The sequence below is a fragment of the Mastomys coucha genome, unplaced genomic scaffold, assembly GCF_008632895.1.
Source record: "Mastomys coucha isolate ucsf_1 unplaced genomic scaffold, UCSF_Mcou_1 pScaffold6, whole genome shotgun sequence".
Taxonomy (NCBI): Eukaryota; Metazoa; Chordata; class Mammalia; order Rodentia; family Muridae; genus Mastomys; species Mastomys coucha.
In genome coordinates, this window is record NW_022196912.1 from 97,989,119 (window position 1) to 98,014,175 (window position 25,057).

At 44.1% G+C, this 25,057-nt stretch overlaps 1 protein-coding gene across 12 annotated transcripts in view; it reads left to right on the forward strand.

Moving 5' to 3' along the window:
* Positions 1 to 25,057, forward strand: part of Rgs6 (regulator of G protein signaling 6) — a 559,464-nt gene that overhangs the window by 363,589 nt on the left and 170,818 nt on the right. The window lies entirely within an intron of this gene.

The window sequence follows — 25,057 nt, forward strand, 5'->3', positions numbered from 1 at the left end:
TTAAACAATAAGTTAAACCCTGAGTACTGTGTTGTAAAGAGGAAGAAACAGGAGAGGGGATGAGGCAGAGCGTCCATCCAACATGGCTGATCCTGAAGGCCTGGGAGAGAATCCTCCCCTCATCAACACACCGAGGGCAAACAATTCTGGTGAGACAAATGGATGGCAGTCCCTTGATGAGCTGACCTTTAACTAGCAACACAGGCAAAACCTGTTCTCAATTGGATGCATTTGGGCTGTGAATAAACATGGTTGCATGACCACAAGCAAGAAGGGTAGGAGGCTCTTTCTGCACTTGGGCCAAAGCATAGGATCATTCCCCTGCAGACAGCCTTGTTTCTACCTGGTCATGCCACCTGAGTCACCGCTGTCATCTTTACCTGAGTATTTACTGGCTGTCTGCTTTGGCCACTTCACTTTACCCTTGTCATACCTTAGTTTCCTCATAAATTAGAGCTGTTAGTGAGAGGCTGGAGAATCTTAGAATTTAAAATGAGATACCCCTTACTCCTCGTGCTCGTGGTTGAACCCCTCTGGCCTGCCAGGCTATGAGTTCCACCCCAGATCTGGAATAAACCTCATGTGATTACAGCAAGTTCAGTCTCTCGTGAGTCATTGGGTAGTAGAGTCATCCTGAGACTTGAGTAAGGATCTCCCCAGTTCTGGGGGTCTTTCATTAGTAACAATAGTATTCAGTTGATGTGGTTGTTGAGAAGATTAAACGAATTCATGTGGTTCGTGTTGGTTGTCACTTTAACAAGAGCAAGAATCACCTAGAGACAAGGCTTCGGGGGTGCCTGTGAGGGACAATCTAGATTAGGTGAAGGGAGATTAGAAGGCTCACCTGACTGTGGGCAGCCCATTCCACAGGCTGTGGACTTCGGAATACAAAGGAGAAAGCCAGCAGGGCACCAGCTTCCACCTTTTCTGCTTCCTGACTTTGGATACATGAGAACTGCTAATCCAAAATAAATCCTTCCCCTGCCTTTTGCTGGGATATTTTATCACAGCACCAGGAAAACTGATGAGTACATTCCCTGTGGTTTGTGTGTTGTGTTGTGTGCTCACTATTTCTTCACATAGAGTGTTTAACTTACCCTTCTTTCCTGTGAGAAATACTGCTGATTGTCTCTGGCCATCTGCTCAACTCATTAATTCTGTTCCTACAACATGCTGGGAATAAGACTGTGGGGCTGGGGAGCAGAGATGCTCGACTATCTGGCTCCCTGTATTTCTTTTGAAGGAAGGCAATAATTGTCTCTGTTTTGGATGTCCAAGCCTTTTGTTCTATAGATGGCATGGCAGGTCCCCTCGGGGGTGTCTTCTCCTTCAGCTTTCTTTCCTTCTTTCCTTTGTCACGGCTTTGCCAGGAGCCCTCAGAGATTAAAGTCCGTTTGAGACTCCAAGGTGAAGGCCTGAGCTTTAGTCTTTTGCTTGTTACTGGTCACCGCTCCAAAGTGACCATACAAGTGTAAATACAGGGCACCCTGACTGCTCCTTGGAGTGAAGGCTGCCTGGAGGAGGCAAGGGTGAAGGGTGGGAATCACCTAGAGAAATCATTAAAATCAAAAGATAAAGTTGTATCTCCCATGATCCATGATCCAAATCCCAGGTCTCAGAACACAGTCTGGGAACATTTGGTAACTGGTTGTTATAAATAGGAATATCCTGAGTGGTATAATTATTCACTTCTCAAGAGCCATATTAATTATGCTTGGCTATTTGTTTCTTCAGTCATTCAGACACAAAATGTTTATCAAGACTTAGGGGAAAACCACAATAAAACCATTCAGCTAGCTCATATTCAAGTTGAAATGCTTTTTTCTATATTAATGAAGGTAAAGGCTATCTCAAGTGGGCAAAACTGTTAGAGCTAATTAATGAGTCTGTTGAGTTAATTTTCATAAATTCTTTGAATTCCATTGCATATCCCCAAATTAAAAGTCAAAGCTAGAATTAAAATTAAATTAAAATTAAAAGTCAAGCTAGAATTTAAAGCCAGGGTCCAAGGATAGCACACACTTGTAGAGTGTAGGACTCAGCATATTGTAGGAAAATGAAAAAGTCCTTAAGACAACAAATCAACCCTGAATTGAGGAATGAAACAAAAGGGTAGAAAGAGCCATAGTTCTTGGGAGCAGCTTTTCACAGGAGCCACAATGGAGTCTACAGATGGCCCTGCTGACCGATCTGTTGGCAAGAAGGAAGGATATAGTGTCGTAGTTTTCATTGTAAATCTTAATTCTCTTGGAAGAAAAATGTGATATAAGGCTGCCACACACCTAAGAAATGGTCTCCTCAGATCTAGAATGTTTGTGTGAAAGATGTTCAGAGGGGAAAAGACTGGGGAAGCTAGAATTAGTAGTAATTGCCTGAATTCAGCATCTACACTGGCTTCCCAGGAGTCTTTTTGCTTGTCTGAGCCAGACAGCTCAACATGACCGCTGCAGGGATGAGAAGGCCTCAGAAGCATCAGAAGAGTGGAGTTCAAGGTCCTTTGTGATCTCATCCAATGATTCATGTAGCAATAAGGAGTGTGAATTTCCACAAGTTGGCTTCATGAGCTTCCCAAGGCCTGAAAGCTGTCTCCTAGTGAGGCTGGAGCTCAAGCCAAGTGTTTCGGCTCTCATTCCAGGGCTAGGATATAGCAACCTGACCCTTCGAGATCAGTGGTTGCTCCTTTCTGTGGCTACAGACAAACATCAATCATCAATCATCTCAAGCTTCCTTCTCCAGGATTGTGTCCAGGGTTTAGGAGGCCAGGATCCCAAGCTAGACGCAGAGGCTGGCATTGAGATGTACTTTAGCAAATGCAAACACGTGGATCAGTCAACTAAAATCAGTCCCCAAAACGGTTTGCTTATATAAATTGCCCTTGGAAGGAAGCATTGCCATATCTCACACAAGTGTTAATTGTTTTTCTCTTCCACAGATCCTCACTAATTTATTCTGAAGATACTGCTACATTTCCAAATTTTACTTTTATTTTAAAGCAATTCAGACTTTGAGGAAAAAGTTGAACACTGTTTTGCTGATTGCTTCAATAGTTAAAGAATAACAGCTGTCATGTTTGAGAAGTCATTAGCAGTAATTGGCCAAGGCAAAGGGGAGTTGGCCCTGCTCTCAGAGGGCATCCAATATACATGGCTTAATAGTTTCCAGTGTATTTTGATGAAGAAAGGCATTGAGCTAACTGGGTGCTGCTTCATCCACAGTGGCTGGGTGAACTTCCCTCCTCCAGGAGGCCAGATGTTAATTCTCCAACTCCTTTATCCCTCAGCCCTTTTTCATCCTCTGATCCTTTTCCACCATGTCCTCCATCTGTCTGGTGTCTTTAATTATTCACTTATCGAGCTAATATTTCCTGTGCCAAGAAGAAATGTTAACAGCTACTGAGGAAGGTGCCAGATACAGGGAGAACAAGTCAAGGGTAACCGCAGGAAACCTTAGGGATGAAATCACACACTTAGTGAATGCCTGGTGGTGTTCAGGGATGAGGTGCATTTGATTAAGAGAGAAGACAGGGCTGACCAGTAAGCCAAGACAGGACACATGTGTTGGGGCTCACCAGGAGAGATGGCTGAAAGCAGACATCTAGGCCAAGGGGACATGTTATGGTTTGGGTTTCAAGTGTCTCCCACTGGGTCACGATTTGAAGGCTTAGTCTTTAGCTGGTAGTATTGTTTTTAAAGGCTGTGGAACATTTAGGAGGTGTGATTTGGCTGGTAGGAACAGGTCCCTTGGGACAGACCTTTGAAGGTGATCCCTGTCTCTGGTTCTGGTCTGCATTCCCTGCTTCCTGGCCTACACCATGTGAATAAGCCTTCCTGCCATGCTCCTGCTACCATGAGCTTGACCTTGCCTTCTCCACCATAATGGACCAAAAATAGGAACCAAAAGAAACTCTTCTTCCCGTAAGTTGCTGCTGTGACACATTTTGATCACAGCAGTGAGGAAAGCAACTCAAGCAACTCATCCAAGGTAGCATCACAAGCAAAGTCCTCCCTGTGGAAAGGACTTTGGCAGGTAGGATGAGCTAGGCTGTGGCAGAGAGAAGGCCAAAGAAACTGAGAGGAGTGAGGCCGGAGCCTGGGAGACTTGGCTCTTGGAAGCTGTGGGGGAAAACGTTGAGGCCTTCAAGTGAGGGTGATATGGCCAGGTGGGAATTTTTTAAAAGGCCACGGTATCTGTTTAAGCAGAAAAGCAGATATAGCAGTGAAAATGGGAGAGGGGAGGGGAGTGGGAGGGGACAATGAGAGGGGGAAGAGGAGAGGGAAGGGAGAGACACAGGGAGATGGGGGAGAAGGAGAAGGAGAGGGAGAGAAAAGGAGGGAGGGAGAAAGGGAAGGAAGGAGGGAGGGAAAAGAGAGAGAGAGAGAGAGAGAGAGAGAGAGAGAGAGAGAGAGAGAATATTCCCAAATCCTATCAGGCCTGGTAGACTTGAGTTATGGGAATAACACTCATGTTCTTCTATATTCCAAAGTCTCTTGAGCCAATGCACTTCATGTTGAACCGCCTTTAACCTTAGTTCCTTGTGAATATACTTCCTCCGTTAAAACCATAAATGACTTGGAGACCACTTTGTTCTCCATTCTCTGAACTCTTGCCCAGAGCCTATAACATAAAATGAGTCACACTATTCTTTTTCCCACCAGCACAGTATAACAACAAGTTTTCTGTAGAACCCTTTTGGCTCTGTTTTTACTCTTATAGATTAAAAACCCCTCAGGTCCACTTTAGAACATTTGTTCTTACAACTATATTACATGATAGTCATTTGGTCTGAATAAACACCTTCCTTACAGTGTGCCTCAGCTGGTGCCGCTGATGAGGCGTGCTTGCCCACAGGGAGTGAGCCTTGTGTTTGTGCAGGTCTTACTGTCTGCACAAGGCTGATATGACCACACAGTATTGGAGCTTGAAGTCCAAAAGGCAGGTATAAGGGCAGGTATAAATGGACAGGAGGCACAGGGAGCAAAAGGCTTGAGCTAGGGGTATAGAATGGGTGCCAAGGAGCCCTGTCAGTTACTGCTGTTCCCCATCTGCTTAGTGCCCTGCAGAGAACACTGGCTTCTATAACACACTGATAAGCACATGCCTGGGGAGGGATCCGACGAGCTACACTGGGGACAGGGGAGTAGAGTGGTGGCAGTCCTAACTTCTGCCACCACCCAGTAAGTGAGCAGCAAATAAGATAGAGCATGTGTGAGCCACAAGCTTCCCATCTGCCCTCTGGGTCTCAGTCACTGATGCAGCCCATGCTCCCCCCCACCTGGAGATATTCAGGAGAGGTGCTCTGGAGAAAGCGGTCTAGCTTAGCCATGTTGACAATGTATGGCCTCCTTAAGATCCTGGGTGCTGTGTGGGGAACAAACACGAAAACCTTCCACCTTCCTCTCCAGCAGTCTCTGTATATCATGGAATATACCTTCTCCATTCTCGCCCCACTTGTCTCAGGGAAACATGTAGAATTTCCAGACGAGCTGCCAATAGGCAAAGATTAAGCCTTGACAAGTTAGGAGTGCACTTGACAGCAATGCAGACCTTCACCACCATGAGAATCCATGGAGGTCGGAGAGTGGGCAAACCAGATAACAAGTGACAAACCTCGAAGATCATACTGCCTGCCTTACAAGCCCGGGAGACAGTGCATCTGTCTCCTCTTCTCCTTTCCCTTCCACCTGAGAGTTCCAAGCCACCGTCCCACAGGGGGACAATGTGACACATATTGGCCCCTACTTTCCTCTGGGTATTGAGAAACTGTAATTGAGCCCACTGTGAGATAGGCTGAGATATAAAATGAAATCTGGGAATCAAGGCTGTGAGTGATTGAATCCCTCTGTGGCCCTTAACCGCGGCTGCAGATCAGAAGCACATGCAGAACTTCAGGGCATGTGCACTGTCCCAGCTCCCAACAGCTTTGGAGTAGGCTCAGCATCACTAAGTGCTAAAGAATCTCAGGGATTCTAACGTGGTTTCTGGGTCCAGAATCACCTGTCTGCTCTCTAATTCTCTTGTTTTCAGAGACAGTCTAAGTTGCAGAGAAATTGGGTGCGCTGGACAGCAGCACTTACTGGGAAAGGAGCCCACATCTTCTGAGTCTTCTCTCAGATTACCACGCTCGAGGTGACAGAGAAAAGGAAACCAGATAAAGCAGGGAATGTATCGTTTAACAGAATGTTGCAGAGTGGATCTGCCCGTTGTGGAAGAGCCTTAACAGTCAACAACTACATCTCCTAAAAAAACAAACAAAAAAAAAAAATGGAGCCATCTTTGCTGCAACATGATCAGTCTAAAATAGACTGGAGCTGAGAGCTCCTGTGACAGCACACTCTAAGAGGAAAGATAGGGGTCAATGACATGGCTCAGAAGATAAGGGTGCCAGTCACCAAACCCAACGACCTGAATTGGATCCCAGGGGCCACTAGGTAGAAGAAAAGAACTTCCATGAGTCATCCTCTGACCTGCACACACACACACACACACACACACATTTTAAATTAAAATTTAATATTAAAAAATAGGAGAGTGATTGCAAAACATAAACTTTGTAAATAAAGTAGTGTTTAACCTATAATATGCTCCTATAAATATTATGTTAGTTATTTAAAAAATTAGAATCAAATTATTGGATATTTTTGACTTGTGACAACAAAATAATATACCAGGATCTATTTTTTACTAGCTCTTTGCTTAAATTTTCCATTAAAAATGTAGTTTTCTTATGAAGGTTCTCATTTTTTTTTTCATTTTAAAATGTTCATTTTAAAGGATTCAGTAGGAGAGGGACATCGAGGAGAAGAAGGAGGGAAGGGGAGGGGAGGGGAGGAGAGGGAAGGGGAGGGGAGGGGGAGAAAAAAGAGGGATCACCCCCCCATTCACCATATATAAATTAATATATCGACATGTGCACACACATACACACACACAGTGAATGTGAAGGGGAAAGGTATATTTACAGTATTTAAAAGATTACCATAACAGGGTAACACTCTAATGTTTTTTAAGATGTATAAACATATGGTCAGCTTCATTTTAATTCTATGCAGAAATAAAACTAACTGCGGAGACACTGGAGGAGGAGCCCCTGAACCTCACATAAATATTTCTCAACAATCCAACCCTTTCTTTCCATAAAGGAGCCCTGACCGAAGTGGTCTCTAACTTCCTGCAGTAACAATCCTTTAATTTCTCCAGTGTTTCTAGTTAATGGTGTATCAAGTGATGCCTTGTGAAAATAAAAGACACTATCGCTCCATTTCTTGCCTCCCAGTGTTTCAGTGCCTCTCCTTTAATACATTCCGGCAAGCATCTTTTAGGGTCCACTCTGTACAGGGTTCACTGTACTGCTTGGGCCTGTAGCCGTAATACGTAGACAGACAAGATGAAGCGATCACCCGTGACCGTCTTTATAGGTTGGTAGAGTGCCGGACGGGGGGTGGGGGTGGGGTGAGAACGAGACTGTTTGGGTTTTTCTGCTCACTAGCCATAAGCCTTGTAATTGCTCGATATTATTTCTGTGTTTGAATTCTTTCCATGCATATATAAAAGGGGAAGTCTGGCAGACTAGAGATAACCAAGCTCACTCTTACGAAATGATTCGATGCTATAAATTCATTTCCTTCTTTGAAAATCAGCCCGACCTTCCCGTGCCTCCTTAACTTCATTTCTCCCTGGCATCCTTCTCCTCTCTGGAGGAAGCAGAGCTCTCCTTTCCATATCCACAGGGAAGACTCCTGTCTCCTTGCTTCCTGGCTGCTTCTGAGGAGCAGGCAGGAATGGAAAGGCAGCTCTGGTCTCAGCCTCGCCCTTTTGTGCAGAATCCCCAGGATGGCTGGCCCTGGAGGAGTATGACATTGTTATGGCTCTTTCTTTTGTTGTTAATGATGAAATTTTGGTTGGGTTCCTTGTTTTGATCTCATCATTACCCATTTTACTAAGTACCATTAAGCTAGGAGGATGGAGGATATAAAGATTAGTCTTTTTTATCTTTTCCTGAAACTGCCCGCAGTTTCACGAACGGGGTTCTCCTCAGCTAGGAGGGAATAAAGGACCTGAAATAGAGGGTTTGGAATGCAAAGAGAAAACACGAAGCCAAGTTGCGTCCCAATCAAGGCTCCACTTTACTGAGAATAAACCAGGGTTTTTATAGTCACAGGAGAAACTGAAAACAAGTCTCTAGGTTACACTACAAGAAAGTTCAGGTGCCAAAGTCCCCAGGTTCAGAAGATCTTCAGGCGGCTAGCTGGTTGGCGTATGCAGGTGGTGGGCGTGCTCAGGCGGCTTCTTCAAAGACAAACAGTCAACAGAGAGCATCTGTCATAGCTCCCAGGTGTTAGCCCCCAAACAGAGGCTGCCAGGAGTCCCGATGGATGACTGAAGTGAAAAGGGGATGTAACATTTTACCAACTCAAATTTTTCAAAACATTATGATGATGATGATGATAATGATGATGATGATGATGATGATGATGGTGTGTGTGTGTGTGTGTGTGTGTGTGTGTGTGTGTGTGTGTGTGTGGTATGTGCACCATCTTAAAAGCAATCTTTTGCTTCCCATCTTATCAGTTCAGTGGAGGATTCATTTTATTCTGTCTCATCAGTATCCCCAGCTACAGTGTGTTCCACTAACATGCTTCAAAGAAGATGGGAAAAAAAATCTCTATGGGTGGGAGAGGTCAGTGGGCCAGGAGCCTCATTGCTACCACAATGCCTTGATCTGGGAGGATGCTTGGTCCTTCTGAGAAATTGGCCAAGGAAGAGGGCATAGAATGTGAAGAGCTAGTCCAGGTGACTATTCAGGTCCCATCCAAATGGATGGCAGTGAGAGTTTGGGGTTTCCGAGAATGCTTAAAGAGGAAAACTATGAAAAACTATAGAAACTATAAAAACCAGAAAACTATAGAGCTAGCTTTCCCTACTTTATCTGCCACATTGGCGATTTAAAAGGCTGCAAATCATAGAGCAATGATGACAAGGGAAAATAAACATGGGTATCCTATCCAAAGCAGGCACAGAGAAGGTACGGAGTCTTGGGAAGCAGTCTGTGGTCAGTCACCGCCACAACCAACAGTTTGATTTGGAGTGACAAGAGGGACGATGTACCCGTGAAGGTCTTGGAGGAAACAGATGGTTCCCTGAAGCTATTTGAGGGTGTTTTAATTAAAAGACTATTTTAAAAGGTGTGGGTAGCAGGTAGAAGAACTAACCAGAGATGAACAAGCTGGAACCCAAACAGAATAGTTTGAGAAGGAACACATAACAAAACAACAAGAGACCCAGCATGGCTTCGGACAGAAGCAAGCTGGCTCACTGTTCTCTGCTCTGTCACCTCCTGGTTCTACTTCTTAACGGAGTCATCACCAGAAGAAAAAGGATCCAGTAGTCTGCCCATCCAAACTTGACTCCCAGGACTCAGACCCAGGGTGGAGGAGGATGGTAGTTCTGTGGAAAAACATAGAGGATGTCTCTCCTAAATGGACCAAAGGGGAAGTAAGAGCTATGGTTATAATAATTGACATTAAGAAAGATGGATTTAGTAAAGACTTTATATTTGTCTTTCCACTCAAGATAATTATCTAAATGGAAAGAAAAGCATTAACAGTTAAGAGGTGATGGCCAAATGGCCAGGACAGTTCGCCCACCTTTCACTTTACACCAGATTATGTGGGCTATGAATTTTCTGTAAGGTATGGGAGGAGGATATTCAATTTCCCAGGGGAATCTAAGCAGCATATTATTGAACCCATTGTAAAGCTCCTAAGATTAAAAAGATGCTAAACATCTCAGCTGCTTTAAGTTCAGAAGGGCCAGAAAGATGTTTGATGATTCCTCTCAAAGCCTGATGGGTAATGAAGCGACTGGCTGCCGAGTAGGATTGGGTGTGACTTGGCTGAACAGCTTGGTGAGTGCTGTCAGTGACCCCTAGGTGGCATGAGCTGAGAGGGTCACTCCTCTTTGGTTTGCTGTGAATAGCTTGAGTTATTTCCTGTTCTGTAGCCTACTGCTTTGTCCAGATGACAGTGTCCTTGGCCATACAGAAGCTTTCATTTCCATGAGGCCTCCATTTGCTAATTGTTCTTAGTGTCTTCACTAATGGTGCTCAGTTCAGAAAGTCTTTTCCTATGCCAGTGAGTTCAAGACTATTCTCCACTTTCTCTTCTATTAGATTCAGTGTATATGACCTTACGCTGAGGCCTTTGAGCCTTTGGACTTGAGTTTTGTCCAGGGTTGTAAGTATAGATCTATTCGCATTTTTCTACATGCAGCCATCCATTTGACAGGTACCATTTGTTAAAGATGCTGTCTTTTTTATTCTGGCATGTGTTTCTGGCTTCTTTATCAAAAATCAAGTGTGCATATGTGTGGACTTCCTTTTGGATCTTCTAGTCCACTGATCAACATGCCTGTTTTTGTAACTATACCATGCTGTCTTCATTACTATAGCTCTGTAGTATAGTTTGAGATTGGGGATGGTGATACCTCCAGCAGATCTTTTATTATTCAGGATTGTTTTAGCTATTCTTTTTATTATTCTCTATGAAGTGAAGCTGAAAACTATCGTTTCGAACTCTGGAAAGAATTGCGTTGAAATTTTGATGGAGATCACATTAATTCTGTAGGTTGTTGTTAGTAGGATAGCCATTTTTACTACATTAATCCTATCAATCCACACACATATGAGATCTTTCCATCTTCTGATATCTTCTTCAACTTCTTTACAGTATCATGAACGGGAGTCCACCGGGGTGAAGACTCTATGTAGGCACCAGCTCAATTCCTCTGTGTTTCATGAGTTCTGTAGATGTTGTCTTCTGCAATAACACTTTATCATCAGTTTGTGGGGAACAACTAATAGCATTGACAGTAGCCTGCCTGGGGTTTCTCCATGGGATCCATTTGGCCAACAACTCAATTGAATGTAACTAATTCCTAGTACTGAAAGGTTCATTTGGTTACAAGAGATATTTGGGTGGACTTCTGTCTCCCCTGTTATTTGGCAATTTCATTTAGATCAACTTCATATATGTATCTATATTAAGACACTTCTGCTGTATTGTTTCCAAATGACCCCTCAATGACACTTAGTTTTAGCTACCTCCTCCATATTCCTTCCCTTGCATCCCTCATCCTTGCCCATATCTATGCAATGAAATATTATTCAGCCATAAAGGAAATGAAATCATGAAGTGGGTGAACCTAGAAAAAAATCATCCTGAGATAGCCCAGAAAGACAAATATGCTATGCATCTGCTTATATGTAGATATTAGCTATTAAGTCATAGACAAGCATGCTACAAGCTTGCTTACTCTAGACCTAACCACAGAGGTCTTGGTCTAGAGTAAGGGACTAAGCAGGAAGGGCGGGCCAATCTAGGAAGGGGAAATCAAATAGATAGTTATGGGTAAACAAGGAGTAGGACTGGAACTTTATCACTATTTTAGAATGTACTGTTTTTACTTATTAAAATAAGTTTAGTGGGTTGGTGTAAAGCGTAACACATGATGTACTAGCAGCAGCCTCAGATGGCTCAGGTCTGCTACAGCCTTTGATATTCCCCCCCCCCTCTGATGCAATCTTATATTTACTATTATCTTAGGAGTATCAGGATTTAAGAAACACACACATACACAATGTAGCCTAGGTGTATAAGCCTCTTAGTTTTAGGCATTCTGTGATGTGTGTACAACAATGTGAGCACACAGTGGTGAATCAGACCTATCACCATTAATAAGTGATTCGTGACTGTGGGTGTATTTAGAAGACATTAGGAACGGCCCTACCATAGACCATTAGGGGAGCAAAACTGTGCACCAACACCAGCCAATATATAGTCAATGGCACAGGTCAGTTCTCTAAACACATGTGTAATAAAGGTAGAGTTAGCTGAGGGTCACACTGGGGATTGGGGCGCAGGAGGGAGCCTGAAGGAAAATGTATGATGATGTTTCTTGCTAGGCTCTGGAGGGACCCAGCCCCAGATGTTCCTTCCATCTTGAACTTCAGAGTCAAGCTTCTGTGAATCACCCTTCAAGGTCACCCCTATTGCTTTTCCCTCTGTGGTCAGTCATGATAGCTTAATTATTGCTGAGTGTACTGAAAAGACCATACAGGCCATTTTTACATTCCTTAGGACTCTGTGTGGTCCCCATAGGACAGACATGACAAAGAGGCAGTGACAGAATTTAAAATGATCTAGACTGTTGGAGCAAATTAAAGGAAACATTAGGTAACAGGATGATTTCATGGAGCTGATTTGTCTCTTGGGTGTTAAAACATTTGCAAAGGAAAATCCTAGAGAGTGGATGTAGAGAGTTGAGTCTGAAGGAAGCGACAGTCCTGTGTTGTGACACTGCCCGGACACATAAGACGTTGTCTGTCTGCACACAGAGTCATCAAATATAAAGGAACACTGACAACTTGTTTCTCCACAGGTGGAGAAGGGCCAGGACAGTTCATCAAGATGAGAAGTCATGAAAGGAAATAAGGGCTCCAGAAAAAAGGAATTCCCAATGAGTTGGAGAAGGTCTAAGCAAGACAAGGCTTCCGGGAAACTGATGTTGGGATTAGCCACAGGAGAAATAGGCACTGGTAACCAGGGTTTCTGTGAAGTGAATGCAGGGGGCTCTATGAGGCCACAACACTAGAGTAAGAAGGATGGAAAAAGAGGGCAAGCTGAGAGGGAGAGCCTTTATCTCTGCAGAGACTTTGCTGCCTTTCAAATCCATTGGTATTTCCAGAAGTGGTCTGGATGGAAGAGAGTGGCTTGGGAAGAGGGCTTCCTAGAAGTATTCCCACTGTCTCTTTTCCTTGGAAACCAACTAGAGAATCTACTTATAATAGGGAAGCAAACTGACCACTTGTGATGGTTTGTATATGCTTGGTCCAGGGAGTGGCACTATTAGGAGGTATGGCCTTGTTGGAATAGGTGTTGTCACTGTGGGCATGGGCTTTAAGACCTTCATCCCAGCTGCCTGGAAACCAGTCTTCTCCTATCAGCATTCAGATAAAGATATAGAACTCTCAGCTCCTCCAGCACTATGACTACCTGGATGCTGCCATGCTCCCACCTTGATGATAATGGACTGAACCTCTGAACTTGTAAGCCAGCCCCAATTAAATGTTGTCCTTATAAGAGTTGCCTTAGTCATGGTGTCTGTTCACAGCAATGCAAACCCTAACTGAGACACCACTAAATAATAATAAGCATCCTTACTTTTAACTAGCTACTTATACTCATGGAGGGTATTCCAAAGTAAAGAATAACTGACTGGTTTTCACAACTGGGCTTACAATGTGATCAAGACAACTAAGAGTGTAACCTCGGGCTGTCATACAAGGTTAACTTCTTTACTAAGCAGATCTATCTGCTCAGGTTGTTGTCAAGAGCCAAGATACAATGGCAGATATAGTCACTGGACATGTGCCTGTGCATAAATAGCGACTATCTTTGACTCTTGCAGCCTTGTGGCCTTAAGCCTAAATTCATTTAAACTCATTAAGTGACAGCCACATCCAACCTTTTGACATTGTAACAGTGTTAGGATCTACATAACTTGTAGAGGGGGAAAAGCCAAAATCTCATAATTGGTGCTGAGAAGATAGCTCCATGGGTCATAGGGCTTGTTGTGAAAGCCTGTGGGCGTGAGTTCTAATTCTAGCTCTCGTGTAAAAGCTGGGCCTGGTCTCATTTGCTTGTAACCCCTAGCTTAATGGGTTGGAATCAGGTGGAGCTCCCTGCCTAGCCAGTCTAGATAAAACATGGAGTTTGGTTCAGTGAGAGATCCCATCTATCAACTTTTCAGATAACCCATGCAGATCTTGTCTGCTGGACCTGAGATCTGAGAACCTGAAAGAATGGGGCAGACTACAGTCTGATGCTGTAGACAGTCTCGCTTTACTTTCTGTGTACTTTTATACAAAAATGTAATGAAGAAGGCAATGATCCGAGGAAGGTTGTTTGAGTTTAGGAAAAAAAAGAAACATGATCAAAGAAACATAACGAGAAAAACGTGTAAATAAATGCCAGTAAGCACATCTAAATATTCACAGAGCAGCCCTCTCCCAGAGCTTTCTCAGGACAGACAATTTAAACACAACTTCCTGACACATATTACAGATTATATCTGGGAAAGTATGAAAGCAAGGCAGAAGGCCATATCCAGATTCAGAGTACACAGACCACATTGATTTCTATAGCTATGTTCTGTCATCCAACAAGAATAAACATGTCTTATTAATTGAATGTAAATGTTGCACATAGGAGGCACTAAATCACTTCCAAGAACAAGCCAGAGAACAAAATGCACCTGAGGTAAAAGGCCCTCTGCTTTTTTTTCAGGATCCTCTCTCACGGTTCCCCGAGACACTGTTCACCATGGGTCATTCTTTAGATTGTGTTCTGACACCTGTGAGTTAGTCTCATTTCTGTTGCTGTGATAAAATACCCAGATAAATGAGACTAAGGAGGAAAAGATTTGTTCATTTCCTAATTCCGTATTACAGCTCATCATTGCAGGGAAGTCACTGTGGCAGAGATGAGAAGAAGCTAAGCACATTACATTCACAATCACTAGAAGAAAATGGATTTTTACATGATTTATACAGTCCAGGATTGAAGCACAGGGAATGGAGTCACCCACAGTGGGCAGATCTTACCTTACCTTAACATGATCAAGATGGGGCTGCAAAGACAATTCAGTGGTTAAGAACACTGGCTGCTCTTCCAGAGGATCCAGGTTTGATTCAAAAGTGTCAATATTGTGTCAACATTGTGTCAACAATGTAGGGCACAACAGTATATAACTCCAGTTCCAAGGAATCCAATGCCTCTGTGGCCACTATAAAGACATGGTATGCAGACATACATGCAGGCAAAAAGCCTATACACATAATTATTTTAAAACTCAGAACAATAACCCATAGATATGTCCACAGCGCCCCCCCCAACCTAATCTAGCCAATGTATCCTTAAGACTTTCTTCCCGGGCCAGGCAGTGGTGGCCCAAGCCTTTAATCCCAGCACTTGGGAGGGTAAGGCAGGCGGGATTTCTGAGTTTGAGGCCAGCCTGGTCTACAGAGTGAGTTCCAGGACAGCCAGGGCTACACAGAGAAACCCTGTCTCGAAAAACAAAAACAAAACCAAAAAAGACTTTCTTCCCAGGTGATTCTAGATTGTAGCAAATTGATAATTAAATTGAACACAGATAGTCAAGCTTGGCAGCAAGTGCTAGGTTTTTTAGTTTGTTTGTTTTTTTTTGTTTTTAAACTGGATGAGCCACCCACTGGCCTCCAACCTCGCACCCCAATGCTAGAATCTCAACTTAATGAAAAAAATTTGTAAATATATTAGTATGATATACCACATATAAAGCCTGGTGGACTATCAGAATAAATCCACACAGTACACCATTAAAAAAACCGACCATCTCAAGGACAGAGGAGCTGAAGCAGTGGCTAAGAGCAGTCCTGCGCCTCTAAGTCATCCACACCAGGGAGTTCACAGCCATCTGTGACTCCTACCCCAGGGGATCCAAGGCCTCTGGTCCCATGGGCCTCTCCACTCGTGTGTACATATCCACATGCAGACACATATACACCTACACATAGCTAAAAATAACAATATAAATGTTTAAAAGATAGCTATTACACCTTATCTTCAAGGAAGAAGGCAGAAAATGATGGAGAAAATATCCTCCTCTAGCGTCTGCATGTACAACACACACACACACATACACACACATATACACATACACATACATACACACATAAACACATAAACACACAAGACACACATATACATACAAACATGCACATACATACAAACACACACACATATACACACATACACAAACACATAAACACACAGACACACATATACAAACTCGCACATACACACAAACACACACACATACACACACAAACACATACACACAAACACAAACAGACACACATATACATACACACACACATACACAGAGGCACATATACACACACACAGACACACATACACACACACAAACACACACACACACACAAACACACACACACACACAAACACACGCACACACACAAACACACACGCACACACATCTCATGTTCATGATTGAATGATGTACTACATTCATAGCTACCCTTGGCTGCAGCTGGCAGCTGTTGGTGGCATCTGTCTGCTTGGGGAACCTGGAACTAATTGTCTTCATTTGTGTTCAGGCTCCTTGACACCACACTAGCTGGAGTAGTCTCAGACAGACTTGCTTGGGTGATGGGATCCCATCATTTCCTGAAATTTAATGACCCTTCCCTCCCAGCCATGGCTGCTCCCTTGTGCCCTCCTCCTTCTGGGCACGGCACATTCACACATTGGCTCCCTGGAGCTGTTACTCTTCAGAGAGGTGACTCCCCCGCCAAGGTACCCTCCTCAAGGTGGCTGAGGATGCCCAGATTTGGATTTTCATGTTACTGCTATAAACAGTAAATGAGAGGAGACCGAAAGCAGATATTTACAGATTAATTAATTGTCTGGAAGGCTCTTAGCTGCAAAAGAGAATGTGAGAGACTGGCATTTAGCCAAACGGCATCTGCACAGTGTGCTGTACATGTCTAGATGTTTGTGGCTATGAAAACTGAGGTAGAGGCAGTTATGTGGGGGTATCAGTGACTGGGTACGGACTCTGTGCAGAGGATCTTGAGTGGTACAGCCTGCCCATGGAATGGCAATGCCAATTCCTTCATTCTACTCTTGACCACCTAATTACTCCTAAAGATAAAACAACACACACACACACACACACACACACACACACACACACCTGCATGCACACACACACATGCACGCACGCATACATGCACACACACACACATACACACATGGACGCACACACATACACACACACACACGCATGCACCCACACACACACACATACACATGCATGCATGCACGCCACACACACCCACACATGCCCCACATGCACCCACACTCACACACACATGCATGCACACACACACACACACACACACACACACACACACGCACGCACACCTGCATGAACACACACACATGTACACACGCGCACACACACACACACACACACACACACACACACGCGCGGGCGCGCGCATGCACACACACACACCATTTGTCCTGGTAAGTTTCAATGTTATCTTTTCTTTGATTCTTCCTGTTTTTCATATGTAAACAGTGTGCCGCAGTGTGAGTATATTCATCTTGACATTACTGCCAAGTCTTCCACACCAGCCACCCTTCCTTAGAGTTTTCTGTTGGATGCAGGTGGCAGTCAGTCGCAGCAGAGTCAGTCCATGAAAGTTGTTGAGGAAGGAATACAGAAGGTAGACTCAGCTGCAGCTCTGATGTTACCCATGGCTGTATATCCAGCCTTGATCACTGTGGCCAGGCGACTCCATATGGTCAGAGATCTATAACATTAACTCGGGCTGTAGGAAAGTTACTACATCTAGCAATAGTAGCTATGGTCAGGCCAGCATGACTGCTCAATATCTTGCTGCACAAGCCTATGACCAAAGTATGATCCCTGGGACCCACATAAAGGTAAAAGGAGAGACTCAATGCCACATAGCTGTCCTCGGACCTCCAAATACATACCTTGCCCCTGACCTCACAATCGCCCAAGAGTGCTATCACCGTCACTCTTAACTGTGTTCAGTTGTGTTGTGACATCAGGGACAGCCTATTGTGACATCAGGGACAGCCTGTTGAATAGGAGGCAGAAAAGGAGTCCACGACACCACGGCCAACTCAGACCCTCAGGCTTACTTCACTTTCTGCTTCTAGTTTTGTGTGTGTGTGTGTGTCCATCTCTGCCTCTCAGCAGGGAGTCACTCTTCACCGTAGTCTAAAAGACACTGCTCAGATTGAGTTTAAACAACCTGACTCAAGTTCTGGTCGTCTCGAAGTGCCCACTCTCTGAAGGAGTTTGCAGAGTCCTTTGCTATTACTTCAGCAGACTTAGCAAAGCCCTGCCTCCTGAAGACCAGTTCAAACGGACATATTTTAGAACAAATCGGGTCTGCTTAGACAAAGACCTACAGACCCTAGTGCTTTGCAGATCCCTTGGTAGTTTGAAAATTCTGCTAATTAAAAAAAATATATTATTGCCGGACGCCTTTAATCCCAGCACTTGGGAGGCAGAGGCAGGCAGATTTCTGAGTTCGAGGCCAGCCTGGTCTACAGAGTGAGTTCCAGGACAGCTAAGGCTACACAGAGAAACCCTGTCTTGAAAAAAAAACAAAAAAACAAAAAAAAAATCAAAACAAAAAAATATTACTATATGTGTTTATTTACTGTGTGTGTGTGTGTGTGTGTGTGTGTGTGTGTGTACATGTTTATGTAGGTTGAAATCTGTTTTCTTCTTCCACTGGGTGGCTCCCAGGCATCAAACTCAGGTCAGCAAGCTTAGCAACAAGTGCCTTAAACCACCGAGCCATCTCACCAGCCCTCTACTGTTTTTCAATTTTGTGGGTTTAGAGCTATTAAAAAAAAAATAGATTATTTTCTTTACTCTTATGTGCTTGAGTGTTTTGAGTGTTTTGTCTGCATGTTTTTGCACCACATCCATGCAGTACCATAAGGTGCCAGAAGAGGGTATCAGAACCATTGACACTGGAGTTGAGTTGAGAGCCACCCTGAGAACTCTGAAATATGAACTTGTGGCCTCTGGTGGAGTTCTTAAACCTGGAGCCACCTCTCCAGGCCCTATTTATTTTTACTTTTATAGTGATCTTTTTCAATATTTACAATTTTATACTAATATAACCTAAAGGACCAGGTTATAGTGAGTACTACTATGAGATTGTAGTGTGCCCTCTCAGACAGTGTTTGCAAGGTATACCTGGTTGTCCTTTGATTGCAGCATCCATCCCGTACTCACTTTGTGCTGTTAGACTGTCACCAAATGTAAGGCAAAAGTTCTCCGATGCTAGTTCATGGTTAAATGACATTTTTGTGGACTGAGAGTTTAGTTTCTCAAAATAGATATTGCATCAGGCCAGCATCTTGGAAAATGCAGAGTATCAGAATCATCCAGTGTGTTAAGTTTCACAGTGTAATGATAAAGGACAGAGAAGGTGCATTAGGTGATTGGCTCCTTGCTGCTGATGACATCATGAAAAGCTGAATAAACAGAAGTTTTACAGTAAATTGAAAGGATTAAAATGCCTAGAGAATTGGGTTATCCCAGGGCACCTGTCCTGTGGCATCCAGACCATACTCCCTGTGCCAGCAGGCATCTCTGGAGTCCTTGGTACATACCAAGTTAGAGTAATTCAGTAAAAAGAAGAGCATAAAATACAAACTAACTCCCTGCTTTGCTTTTGCTAGGGCAAAGTCTGAAATTCACATATGTTGAGGCTACCCTTGGGTTTATTCTGTAAAACTAATGACATCCCTTAAAATTAATGGCATAGATACCAATGAGAGGTCCTTCCAGTTCAGAGTCAAAAGACGCATGTTAACAAAATCCAACAGATAAATGAATCTTTTCCCCTGGTAAAAGAGAAATGATTTTAGATGAAATGAGTTTAACAAAGTTTATTTAAGTGCTAAAAGACTCACGAACAGGACAGCCCTTCCAAATTAGAAGGGTTCAGAACACCGTGGAAAGTCTGCACTCAAAACAATCTAATGTTACTCTGGTGTGTCAGCCTTGCTTGTTAGTTCAGCCTGTGAGAGCTCAATACCCATAGTGCTCTGAACTGGAAGGACCTTCCAAGGTCCCTCCTCCTGTACTGAAGGTTTGATTGGAAGCTCAAGGCTATTTGTGGTCACCATAACAATGGTTTACAGAGCATCTTAGGTAAGTCAAGCCCTAAAGTTGGGAAGACAAGTGAAGCTATCCCTCCCAATTACCCCCCTGGCTCTCCTCCACCCATCCCCACCAGCAGCATCAGAGACATCTACAGGACAGACACAACATGGTCATTCACTGCCACTGTTAAACTTCAAACAGCCTCTTTGTCAGGAAACAGAACTGGGAAAGGAAAGAAGAAAATCAGAACAAGGTCATAAAGAGAGGACTTTTGTGGGTGTTCTCTGAAATCATGGAAACACTGGGCAGATGCTGTGGCAACGCCACACATCTGTCACTGAGCTTGGACCCTAGAGAAGGTCTCAGTGCCCCGCATGGAAGATGACTCCAAACGTTTTTATTTATTCTGCATTGTTCTTCTTACTTGATTTCATTCTTCTCCTCTCTTCTTGTGTCCTTGAATCTCAGCAGACGAAGGGCAAATCTGCTGAGAAAGATGTGTGCATGTCATGAGTGGTTGGGTGATGTGCAGCCATCACACCATCCTGATGAGAAGCCTTATCCGGCTGGCGCCAACAAGGGGCAAAAGGACACTCCCATATCAAATCGTGCCATTTAGCAAATGGCCAGTGGCAGGCTGAAATGATAGCAAGTTAATCTGTTTCCCATGCACTCACAGCCTCTGCCAAGTAATGGTTCTGTCTGAGGTCCTAGAGGCAGGGCTCACTCTAGGAGTGGCTAGCCCAGGTTCATCTCCCAGCCTTCTGCAGCAGACACCAGCTGAACTTGAGGCCTGAATGGGCTACGATCCTGATACCTGGCAAGGAGTCCTGCAAGATTTGTAGTTTAATGAATAGTCGTGAAAATACTATTCAAAACCAGCATTAACTGAGAGCATGTGGCATATTGCATGCTTCTCCAAGCTTAAATGGTAGCTCTCCCACCCCCTCCCCTAAAGAAGCCATATGAAATGGCTAGTGACCTTATCTTCCTGAATAGAGAAGCAAGAGAGGAACAGAGAACTGAGACACTTGCTCAGGTCTGCACATCTGGTAATGGCAGTCAGGCCTTGAACTCGGGCTCTCTGGATCCAGAGGAGGGGGACCAATAACCGTTGTGCAAGGCTGCCTACAGGGTAAGAGCCTGATTACATGAGAATACCAGAGTCCAAATCCTGTTATAGGAGCATCACTATTTCAGTTGAGAGCAGATGCCCCACAGGAAGCCCCATGTGTATGGGCACATGTAGTCCTTAATTCAATCAAGCAGTGTCTGCTTCCTGCTGGGTGCTGGCCACTAGGTTGGAGCCAGATGCTCCGATGCAGATGAGCACTGTGGAGTAGTAAAGGGTGGGGACTCTGCACCTGTGAGATTCAGGAAGATTTGTCCAAGGCGATTGCCCTGTATTTCCTTTTCTCTCTCTTTCTTTCTTACTTTTTTTTTTTTTTTTTTTTTTGAGACAGATTTTCTCTGTATAGCCCTGGCTGTCCTGGAACTCACTCTGTAGCCCAGGCTGTCCTTGAACTCAGAAATCCACCTGCCTCTGCCTCCCAAGTGCTGGGATTAAAGGCGTGCTCCACCACTGCCAGGCCTGTATTTCCTTTTCAATACTCCTTTGCATAGCATTTGGACTGTGGGTTCCTAGGATGCCTGAGGATGGCCACCTTCTTATAGCCAGTTCCCTCTGCGCATTTACGGTTGTGTTCTTTGAGCCGGTAATAGCCCAAGCTTGACCCTGCCTGCCAGCAAGAATTAGCCTCATTTCATAGGGAGAAAAGGCTGAAGATTTGGGGACTGGGGTCTGCACCAACCCAAGAAGTGAGGCCCTGCTCAGCCGTCTCCTTACACTAAGAACTGCAGACTTAGTTCCACTTTTATCACCAACTGTCACTCTGTCATGTCTCCAGCAGCTTGGTGGTTCCTGCCTCCTCTCCCACTGTCAACTAACACCTAAAACTTCTTTCCTGCCTGCCCACATCCCTTCCTTTGTAACTCTTGGACATTCACAATTGACACATTAAGTTTACCCATAGATCCAGAAATTCCAGAAGCACTTGAAAACCCCTCACAAGTGACTATAACCACACTTTTCCTTTGACCTTCATTTCTGACTTCTAGAAAATACTATAAATGGCATCAAACAGACTTCAGATCTGTACCTTTCTAACCAAGAAGTTAAGCAGCCTTCAGAACATCAATGATAATTAATTTAAGCGAAATACAAAACCAATACCACTATCCTAGATCCCAGTCAGTTTAAAAAGCAGCTCACAGACCCAAGTGGCTTTCAAAGACAACAGTGTCCCCGTGTGGTGGTTTTATGTATTGCATACCAGGAACGACTAAAAGTACAGAACAAAGTACAGTACAGTACAAAGACCTCACGCAAACCTAAATCATTTCTGCATTAAGCCAGCAGGCTGTTTCTGCCAAAAAGATGGATGTAGAGAGGTTTTTTGGTATGCTGAGACTTTTCTGAAAATGTGAAGAATCTCTTTTCCCCGTGAAACCACTCCAGGCAATGTGGGGAGCTCAAGTAATTGCCAGGGCTGGAGAGAGTCCAGTGAGAAGGGAAAGGGCTGGAGAAAGGAAAGAGCCTCAGAAGGGGGTGGGCAGTACAGAGGTAATCAGAAGGGGGTGGGCAGTACAGAGGTAAGTGGGAGAACACAGTGGACTGGGTGGCCTGGTACAGACAAGAGACAGCGTCACATTCACCTCGCAAACAAAATATTTGCATAGTGTATGTATACATGTTCGTGTGTGTGTGTGTGTATGTGTGTGTGTGTGTGTTCATACATGTGTGGAGGTCATAAGTCAACACAAGATGTCTTCCTTAATTGCTATCCACTTTATTTGGCGAAGCAAAGTTTTTCACTAAACCTAGAGCTCAAAGATGCAGCCAAATTAACCTGCCAGTAAGCTCTAGGAATCTTCCTGTGTCCGGCTCCCAACACTAGGGTTACAGGTATGGATCATGCACTCATCTTTTATGTGGATGCTGGGAATTAACTCGGGCAGCAAGCATTTTACTGACCCACGTCTCCAGCCCTGACAGTTTGCATATTTTATACTAGGTAAAGGTGACACTGAACAGCCTCATATCAAAATACAGTAGTAAGAAAATGAGAGCTACCCAAGAGCAGAATCCACCATGAGATGATTCCCGTTTCCCACTTGTACCGGCTCGTTTTGTGTCAACTTGACACAAGCTGGAGTTGTCACAAAGAAAGGAGCTTTAGGTGAGAAAATGCCTCCATGAGATCCAGCTGTAAAGCATTTTCTCAATTAGTGATCAAGTCCGGAGGGCCTATTGTCGGTGGTGCCATCCCTGGGATGGTAGTCTTGGGTCCTATAAGAAAGCAAGCTGAGCAAGCCATGGGAAGCAGGCTAGTAAGGAACATCCTTCCATGGCCTCTGCATCAGCTCCTGCTTCCTGGCCTGCTTGAGTTCCAGTCCTGACTTCCTTTGGTGATGAACAGCAACATGGAAGTGTAAGCTGAATAAAAGTGAAATGAAAAGAAATGAACATTCTTCAAACCAAGGGATAAAGAGTGCCCACTATCTTGTCTGCTGTTCTCTCCATCAGTCAGTTTGCTCAAAAACATTTGCTATGATTACTTTATAATCATAAATCAGTTAGCCATACCAATAAACAGTTACTATTGGGTAGCTTCACTTTATGTCATTTTGCTTAACTTTATGTGTAGTTTAAACAGAGCAGGAATAAGGATGGTATGGGTCCAAGTTAAGTTTATTTATCTGATTTCCAAACTTACCATAGAAACCTGAAACCAAGGTTAACATTTGGAGCTATCTGTATATGATTTATGGGCTCCAGAGTCATGTGAAAGCTGAACCCTTTCCTCCCCAACTTGCTTCCTGGTCATGATGCTTGTGCAGGAATAGAAACCCTGACTAAGACACCACTACAGGAGGACTTGGCTTGAAATTGAGGCAGTTTGTTTCTCCCAACTTTCAGCTGCTCGAGTGATGTTATCCTTCCAGAGGCCTCTACACCTACCTGGCCTCTGGAGTTCAAGAGGTTGACCAACACTGGATTCAAGACCTAAAACTGTGTGCCCCTTCTCAGAACCAGTAGATATTACAGTTTGGACACAGATTTAAACACTTGGTACCCAGCTGCTGGCAGTTTTTGGAGATTGTAGACTTCCGGGTTCTGCGTCCAGGCTAGAAGCAGAGAGTTATGGGGAAGGGAGCCTTGAGGGCTATAATCACCTCTGTCCTGATCTGAGACTAGTGCCAGTGTACCCTATCTCTAGCCTGTCTGCCAAGGTGTGAGAATCCCAGGCTATCTATTTCTCCACTACTGTGACATGTCTTCCTGCCTGATGAACCGTGTGTACCCCTTGAAACCATGAACCAACAAAAGCTTCTTCCTAGAGTGGTCTACCGGCTATGTTGCTACAATAGCAAGTCAGTAATGAGTATAGTGGGGTGCTAAAGGGGAGAACGTGGTCCTCATTGGTACCCCTTGCTGATACCAAACTTTCTCTGAGTAGCTGCGCTCTTAATGCTTCTACCCACTCTCTGTGTGTTTGAGGGCTCAAGACTCCAATTTCTCATCTGGAAAGTGGTGCTGATACTTCCTAGAGAACTCACATAATAATCCTCACAAAAATTCTTACATTACTGCCCAGATTTACATGAGAGCTGCACGATGGTGTAAATAAGCCTATGGGATTAAAATAAAGGTGTCAGATACTGTATAGTATGTCATAATGGAGGAGCAGGGTGATCTAGTAATTCCTTGTTACTATCTGCAATCTGGAAAAACAAGTCTAAGGAAATGAGAAGTCTGAAGCCAAGCTTTGGGGATGTGGCCTTACAGGCTAGAGTTGAGCCAGTGAGAGTTAAGTCCTATGTTTCCTTTTGACAATGAATGAATGAATGAATGAATGAATGAATACTTTCTTGGCCTATGATCTGGCCCTAGAAATACAGAGTATCTCTTGTCCTTGGTAGAGTGACCTCAGTCCTCATTGGTGTTTGAAACAGGTACTAGGGCCCCACCGCTACCATGGTATGTCCTCATGAGAGTGGGTGGGGCCACACCTGGAAGGTCTCAAGGAAACATGTATCAAAGAATCAATTATTAAAATATGAAGGGTATCAGGTCATGATGAAGGTAGTCTGGCCTAACACACCTGCAGACTGAGGAACTCAAGCAGTGCAGACAGCCACAGACCCCAGGGGAAGGGAAGCAGGAGAAAGAGAGAAGAGAGGAAGGAAGTGAGGGATGGGGGAGGGAGGG